Genomic DNA, 8,161 nt, shown 5'->3' with positions numbered 1-8,161 from the left:
CCTAGTCTCACATGGTGTTGGACCAGATGACGCCAAAAGGCGCACAACTCAAAGACAATGCACCATCAGAGTATGAGATCTCGGGGTAAATGCAAACATGACTCCTTGTAAAAAAAGGTGTCAGTTTTGTTGCCAGATAAAATGGTAAAAAAACAATTATCAATTATCATAGACACCAATTGTTGGGACTTGCGTTATACGCTGTGGGTCGAGATTGTAACTCAGGCCGCCGAGTTTATTTACGCCACCGTGTTCAGACGAGAACGTCCACACACAACAACACAAACGACACAGCCAACGACACCGACAAACATCACTTCTGAAAGTCCACTGTTGGATGAGCCCTTACAGTCACGAAAGCTTTAAATCAAGATTTAACACCGGTGACATTTATCTGAACCAGGTCTGAGCCTCCTCTAGGTAGAATCAGCCTCAAATGAGTACCCGGTGTTACGTGTAAACATCGATGTTTGGGAGACAAACGTGGCCGGGCGTGGTGCTGGCCACCCACACCCTCGTGTGCCGTGATGGTTTTTAATGTGGCTTTAGTTTAGTTGTCAAAATGTGCTCGGCAACAGCACTTGACCCAACAGTCTGTTAAAGGCTATACTGGGACGGGGGGGGGTCTTTGTCTTTGTGTCATTGCCTCTGTGTGTTTAGGGTTGTTGCTGTTATCACTATTATCATGACGTAGTCATTCCCGCACCCACCACGCCAGCGAGCTGCGACACGTTAGCCGGTCACCGTGCCCTATAAAGAATTGGACGCTCTTCATTGGCGGAGTGCTCATATACACACGCGTACGTCCAAAGACAAAGATCCCCCCGTATAGCCTAAACAGACTGTAGGGGCAAGTGTTATTAGCGAGCACCTATTAAAGCTGGCACGGCACACGAGGGGGTGGGTGGCCAACACCACGCCCGGACGCCTTTGTCACCACAGTGGCGATGTTAATACACCGCTCCGGGTACTCATTTGAGGCTGAGTCGACCTAGGGGAGGCCCATAACCGGTTTAGATAATCGTCACTGGTGTTGGCCGTGAACGGGAATCGAACTCGGGTCGCCAGGTTCGCAGAGCAGCGCGCTAACCGCGACATTACCGCTCCCAACACGCGTACGTCCACACACACATACATGCTTACAGACGTGCTCACGTTGAAAACCACCAAATATGTGTTGCTGGGTATGCATTTATCTTGTGCGGTGGCGCCCAGCCTCAAATTAAAACAACACAGACCTCAATAACAATCGTCAATAATAACACTGTGGTCACGACAGAAAAAAATATATAAATAGGTGACGTTTCGGGCAATGTCCCTTTATTCTTAATAGCACATTGCTTGTTATTGTTATTATTATTTATATAACCTCTTAAGGCTCCGTGTTATTGACTCAAGACCAATAAGTTCAATTAGTTTGTATGCAAGCTAAATAAGGTAATCTTAAAACAAGTTGTAATCTTAAAACAAGTTGTGAACTCATTTAAAAAGATAATGAATGCATGACTCGTGCAGTAATGTTCATGGAAGTTAGTTTGTACATTTGCTAAAATAAATTGAATAATGCTATGTTATGTGTTAAAACATAAATATAACAATCCCAATGTATCCTGAATTTTGGGCCACCCTTTATAACACATTCCTGCGGAGGGAGCTGGTAGGAACGTTGGGTTGCTCGGTCAATGGCCAGGGTCAACGGCGGCGTGGTGTATTCCGCAAATATGCCCGACTGTGAGGGCGGGCACATGCCGCCGTGAGTAGGTTAAACGTTGAGTTTTAAAAGGGCACCACGGGGTGACCAGCCCCTCCCCACCCAGCCCCACCCCCCACCCAGCCCCACCCTCCCCACCCAGCCGCTCCCCACCCTCCCCACCCAGCCCCTCCCCAACCTCCACTCCCCACCCAGCCCCACCCTCCCCACCCAGCCCCTCCCCACCCTCCCCTCTCCACCCTCCCATCCCCACCCAGCCCCTCCCTCCACACCCAGCCCCTCCTTGCACGACGGACACAATTATCCGCTGTGGGCTGGTGTAACCAGGAGGTTCCTACCAGTAATAACCCTATGCGTCTTGAATTTTGGGCCACCCTGTATAATGGGTGTCACACTAAGCACGATTGCCGTTGAGCGAAACGGGTATTTTTCCGGTGCATAATGTTTACTTCTTACACATTGTAGCGTCTGCTCGTTTGTTTTAAAGCCCCATATTTTACACGTGTATGCTGACTGCCATTCTCAATACACTGCTGGATGAAGGCTTCCCCTAGGCCGTGTCGGTTATGGGTGGCAAGTTTCTTGCCACTGATGTTATCCGTGCCGCGGAAAAAAATATCTCTCGATGCACTATGAAGACGGAGAAGAAGGACCATTGCCCGAAACGTCGCCTATTATATATTGTTTGTCTTTTAAGGCTGCAGTGTTATTGCCGAAAAATAACAGCAGCAACATCACCAGATAATTAGCATGAACATAAATATGCTGCGTCTCAATGTCCAGAGTTACGAAAGCCTGCGGTACTCGCAGCCCTGGCGGTACGCGTGATAGCTTTAGGTGGGGGGGGGAGGGAGAAGTACGTTAAACACGCATGTGCACTTGAAATTGTAAAGCGACATACTCATCTGTTGTGTGGAATCCGGCGAGCCTGTACGGTTTGTACGCCTCGGGTCTTCCACGTGCTCAGCTAGCGCTCTAAATCTCGCTTCTCACGCTCACCTTGACGTGTAATGTATAAACTAAAGTAGTATTCGCATCGATGATTTAATGTAGCTGTAGAATATGCCGGTAAGGGTTATGCGGACAGCCGATAGGACGGTCCGGTCATTCGGCAAGCAAAATCATTGGAATCACTGCTCGGTCATCTTGTGGTCATGGATTCAGAGTCGTCGAACCAAACGGGACGTCTCTCTACTCGGATGATCATTAGTAAGATGATTTAATTATCAATTTGTAACGCGCTGTCACACCGCAGCATCCACTCACTGTCGAAGGCAGAGAGAAAGAGAACGAGGAGTGGGGAGGAACCACAGACGAGCTTGGAAGGTAGCTGCAGCCGCGCTCTCCGCAGCCGGCGATATAAACAATTGCCCACGCTCTGCAGACCTTTATATATGAAGGTGTTATCGGCATAGCAATGAGTGGTTTCCATTCGGGAGGAAACTAACACATTGCGATAATGAGTATGATTATCACGGTTGGCCACGTACGGTGCGAAAGAAGTTCAATATACATACAAAAATACATTTTAATGTTATGCGCGTTCATCCATGAAAGCCTCCACTGACACCATTTTTTTTTATTTTCAGCTGGGTCCTGCCAAGTTTTTCGCAAGTGAATTTTTGTTTCCGCAACGGAGTATTTGGCGGGGAATTGTTGTTGTTGTCGTGTTGTTGTTGTTGTTGTTGTTATTTTAATTGGCCAATTTTTGACCATGACGCCGGCGCGCGTGCGCCACGGTTGTCTTCACTGAACTTCGCGGGGAATCTTTAGCGGGCGCCGGTCGAAGCGCGCGTTCGCGATTTCGCGCGACCACGCTCTACGAACCGGGTTCGGCAGCGCGCTCGATCCGCGGAACTCGTGCAACGGGCGGGCAAAACCCGCCTTCGTCTGGCCTCGATTAACACGAGATCATCAGCGGTTCGCCGGACAATGATTTAAGCAAGCCCCTCTCTTTAAAGCTTTCGTGACTGCAGGGATTCATCTTCTTGGTTCTTTCGGTAAAGTCACGTAGAAGGGAAATAATAAAATAATAAAAATAAAACATAATCAAATACAATTCGTCTGAATGAGACGCTGTCTTTCCGACAGACCTGTTCTTCACCTGAGGACGGCTGCTTGCGTTGTGGCCGAAACGTCGTGAGAATTCTATTTTATGATGTTTTATTTTTATTATTTTATTATTTCCCTTCTACGTGACTTTACCGAAAGAACCAAGAAGATGAATCCCTGCAGTCACGAAAGCTTTAAATCGAAATTTTATTGTTTTATTTATATTATTTTATCATTTCCCTTCTACGTGACTTTACCGAAAGAACCAAGAAGATGAAGCCCCTCTTTGCTGATGAGTCGATGAATGTGGAAACCGATCCAGAGTTCGTGGCTTGAATCAATGCTGCTGCAATGACGGGGCGTGCGTCTGGATAGGTTGTGTTTAGAAATGCTCTCATATGTGAAATGCGGACAGCAGACGGATATTGCGAAGGAGACATTCTCCTGCTCATCGATTGCGTTTGCAATTGATGATCGTCACGTGACGCTAATTATAATAAACGCTCGGAGCTTATCGGATGAGTTATGCACTTCGTGTTTGAATTGCTGCGAAGAAAGGGCATTGCCCGAAATGTCGCCTATAATATATATATTTTAAAGCTTGCATAGAGTACTTGACGAAAGTGTTGGGATGTTTTTTTTGTAATTTGCAAGAGTGAGCTTGCACATTCGTCTGCCAGTATGGGGGGACGCTTGCTCGGTATAATCTTCATTGAGTGTTGTTGTTGATGAACGTGTTGATTTGTTGTTGTTGTTGTTAATCTTTGCTTGTGCACAATTCGCCCACAAGCAGCGGCAGCAGGAGCAGCAGCAATCACCAAATAATTAGTTTGATTGTGAGTGGGGAAGGCGCGGAGAGAGACAGCAGAAGCAGCAGCAGCAGCAGGAGGATGATGAGGGCGTACAACGAGACGCAGGATTGCGTTGTTGTGCAAGGTGAATGGAATAAATCACGGAGGCCGCTGCAATTAAACAAACACGCGATTTTAATTCGGGACCAATCGCGTCTTTTGTGCCGCCGCTTGCACGGACACAGCCGTCAAAGTGACCGCACCCGTCCGCGTGTGGCTCGAGGCGGGGAACGGGCGACGCTGAGCCGCTGTGCGCCCGTGTGTGTGTGTCTGTGTGTGTGCCTGTGTGTGTTTGTGTGTGTGCCTGTGTGTGTGCCTATGTGTGTTTGTGTGTGTGTCTGTGTGTGTGTCTGTGTGTGTGTGTCTGTGTGTGTGTGTGTGTGTGCCTGTGTGTGTGTTTGTGTCTGTGTGTGTGTGTCTCTGTTTGTGTGCCTGTGTGTGTGTTTGTGTGTGTGTTTGTGTGTGTCTGTGTGTGTGTGTCTGTGTGTGTGTATGTGTGTGTCTGTGTGTGTGTCTGTGTGTGTGTGTGTCTGTGTGTGTGTCTGTGTGTCTGCCTGTGTGTGTGTCTGTGTGCGTGTTTGTGTGTTTGCCTGTGTGTGTGTCTGTGTATGTGTGTGTCTGTGTGTCTGTCTATGTGTGTGTGTCTGCCTGTGTGTATGTTTGCCTGTGTGTGTGTCTGTGTGTCTGCCTGTGTGTGTGTCTGCCTGTGTGTGTCTATGTGTGTGTATCTGTGCGTCTTCCTGTGTGTTTGTTTGTGTGTGTCTGTGTGTCTGCCTGTGTGTGTGTCTGTGTCTGCCTGAGTGTGTGCCTGTGTGTATCTGTGTGTCTGCCTGTGTGTGTGTCTGCCTGTGTGTCTGTGTCTGCCTGAGAGTGTCTGCCTGTGTGTGTGTCTGTGTGTTTGCCTGTGTGTGTATGTGTGTGTATCTGTGTGTCTGCCTGTGTGTGTGCCTGTCTGCCTGTGTGTGTCTGTGTGTGTGTATCTGTGTGTCTGGCTGTGTGTGTGTGACGGTGACACAGTGTGGGGAGCGGTAGTGCAGCGGTTAGCGCGCTGCGTTATAAACCCGGCGACCTGGGTTCGATTCTCGTTCACGGCCACCACCCGTGACGATTATATGAACCGGTTCTGGGCCTCCCCTAGGTCGACTAAACAAAAAATAAGTACCTGGAGTGATGTGAAAACATCCCAACTGGGGAGACAAAGGCGTCCGAGCGTAGTGCTGGCCTTCAAAGGGGCCGTCCATAAATGACGGCTCGTAATTTTGGACGATTTTTGACCCCCCCACTCCCTCGTCACACGGCGTCACAGACCCACCCTCAAATATGACGTCACAAAGCTCTTTCCCCCCCTGCCCCCAAATATATATATAAAGCATGCTTCAAATCGCTTTAAACTATCGTCATTGAAGTGCGTATTTAATGTTCCGCTGCACTCCGATGTTGTAGGAGAAAACATGTATTAGAAATCTTCTTGGTTCTTTCGGTAAAGTCACGTAGAAGGGAAGTAATAAAATAATAAAAATAAAACATAATAAAACAATTCTCAATTGTTTTATTATGTTTTATTTTTATTATTATTTTATTACTTCCCTTCTACGTGACTTTACCGAAAGAACCAAGAAGATGAATCCCTGCAGTCACGAAAGCTTTAAATCGAAATGTATTAGAAAGTCTATTTAATTAAGTAGAACGTGTTGTTTATATTTGTTTAAAGTTGCGCATTTTGATGTGACGTCACATTTCTCAACCCCCCCCCCCCTCGTCACACATCGTCTCAAATGTCTGACCCCCCCCCCTAGGTGCGTGACGTCATTTATGGACGGCCCCAAATGTGTGCTAATAGCACTTGCTCCACTAGTCTGTCGTCTTGAAACCGAGGACCTCACGTGGTATGGTCAACAGCTGACGTCATCACTAGAGAGACAAAGGCGGTCGTGTGTTCACTATAACCGGGCAGCGACTGCCAGCATGAAGCCGGTGACCTGAGTTCGATTACCGGTCACGGCTCAAATCAGTCGCAGAGTGAAATCCCAACCGGTCCCTGGCCCCACACACTTCACCCATTTGCGTGCGGAGGCCTTCATCCAGCAGTGGATTGTTGATTTACAAAATATATATTTTTGATTTATCATGAATTATGACTATCACGTGTGTAAATTATATATATATATACAAGAGATTACCCATATAGCCTTAACTGACTGTAGGGGCAAGTGCTGCTAGCGAGCACCTATGAAGAGCCGGAACGGTACACGAGGCCGGCATCACGCGAGCGGGAATCGAACCCGGGTCGCCGCATTCGTAGCGCAGCGCCCTAACCGCTGCACCACCGCTCCCCACGTGCACATTATCCACGCACGCACGCGCGCACGTGCTCTGAGTAATTAAGCTGTGTTCAGAATGCGCGGAAAAATGCGTGATGTCATCGCGACAAGCACAGCATGCTGAGTGTTCCGTAACCTGCATCTCGGATCCACATGACCCTCTTGTTTAACCGTGCTGCGTTGAGTGAGCGCCTATGCCGATTATTTAACATATCAATAAATCTACCGATTATCGGTTCGATTGCTCGACCAATCGGAGAGACACGAAAACAGTGGGACAAAGAGGAGCTTCTTCATTCCTCCTCTCCACACATCGCGTGCCGCTGGACGGGGAGGTTATGGGCGGCGCTTGGTGACGTCATTGTAATCAACATCAGCGTCACGTTTGGCGTGCCGTTATATGGGGGTTTCCCGCCTTCGGGAGGGAGATTGCCATGTTTTTGTTTGTTTAAGTCCACCGAGTAATCTGTTATACGCAGTACATTTAAAAAAAAGTAAATGATTTCTGACAATTGTAATCGATGGATATAATCGATCGACCAATCGTCTGAGCTCTAAGCCTGATTAACTTATTGTTTTGTTCGATGGGCTACCACGCAAGCACGAACATTTGTCATTGGTGCTGCGCCTGTATATGGGCTCACTCTAAACCGTCTATGGTTCACGGGGGAGGGGGGGGCACGAACTCAACGACTATAAAACCCCACGTCGTGGAATCCCACGGGAGCCGAAGAGTGCACAAAGATGCACGGGGAGGGGAGCTTGCGCGCTTGGGATGACACTGCGAGGCAGGGAGAGGAGCGCGTGGATGAGAGAACGTCTCTGCAACGTTGAGACATCCGCGTTGACTGCTCAGAAGACGCCACGTGCGTCTCTAGAGCGGAGGCCACGCGGTCACTAGAAAGGTGGTCGAGACTAACGGCGGAATCGCAGCCAAAGAAGGAAAATAACGTTGCCCCCCGCGGGGCAATGCGCACAACCGTGGAGACGGAGCGACGGAAGCAGCCGGTGCGCGAGGTCGCGAGCCGATTGGTCGACGTCGTCTTGGGGAAGCCTTCGTCCAGCGGTCGATAGATCGTGGCGACTGCTGATCGCTGAATGCGGCTGTCGATCTGCATGCGAAAATCAGCTCAGGTCTCTCGTACATCACGCGAATTGTGTGTGACCCCCCTCCCCCCCTTCTCTGAATCTACCCTCGTCCCCGCCCCCCTCCGTGCGAACAGACG

This window comes from Lampetra fluviatilis, chromosome 1 (genome assembly GCF_964198595.1).
Source record: "Lampetra fluviatilis chromosome 1, kcLamFluv1.1, whole genome shotgun sequence".
In the NCBI taxonomy this organism is placed as follows: domain Eukaryota; kingdom Metazoa; phylum Chordata; class Hyperoartia; order Petromyzontiformes; family Petromyzontidae; genus Lampetra; species Lampetra fluviatilis.
This window is presented reverse-complemented; position numbering follows the sequence as displayed.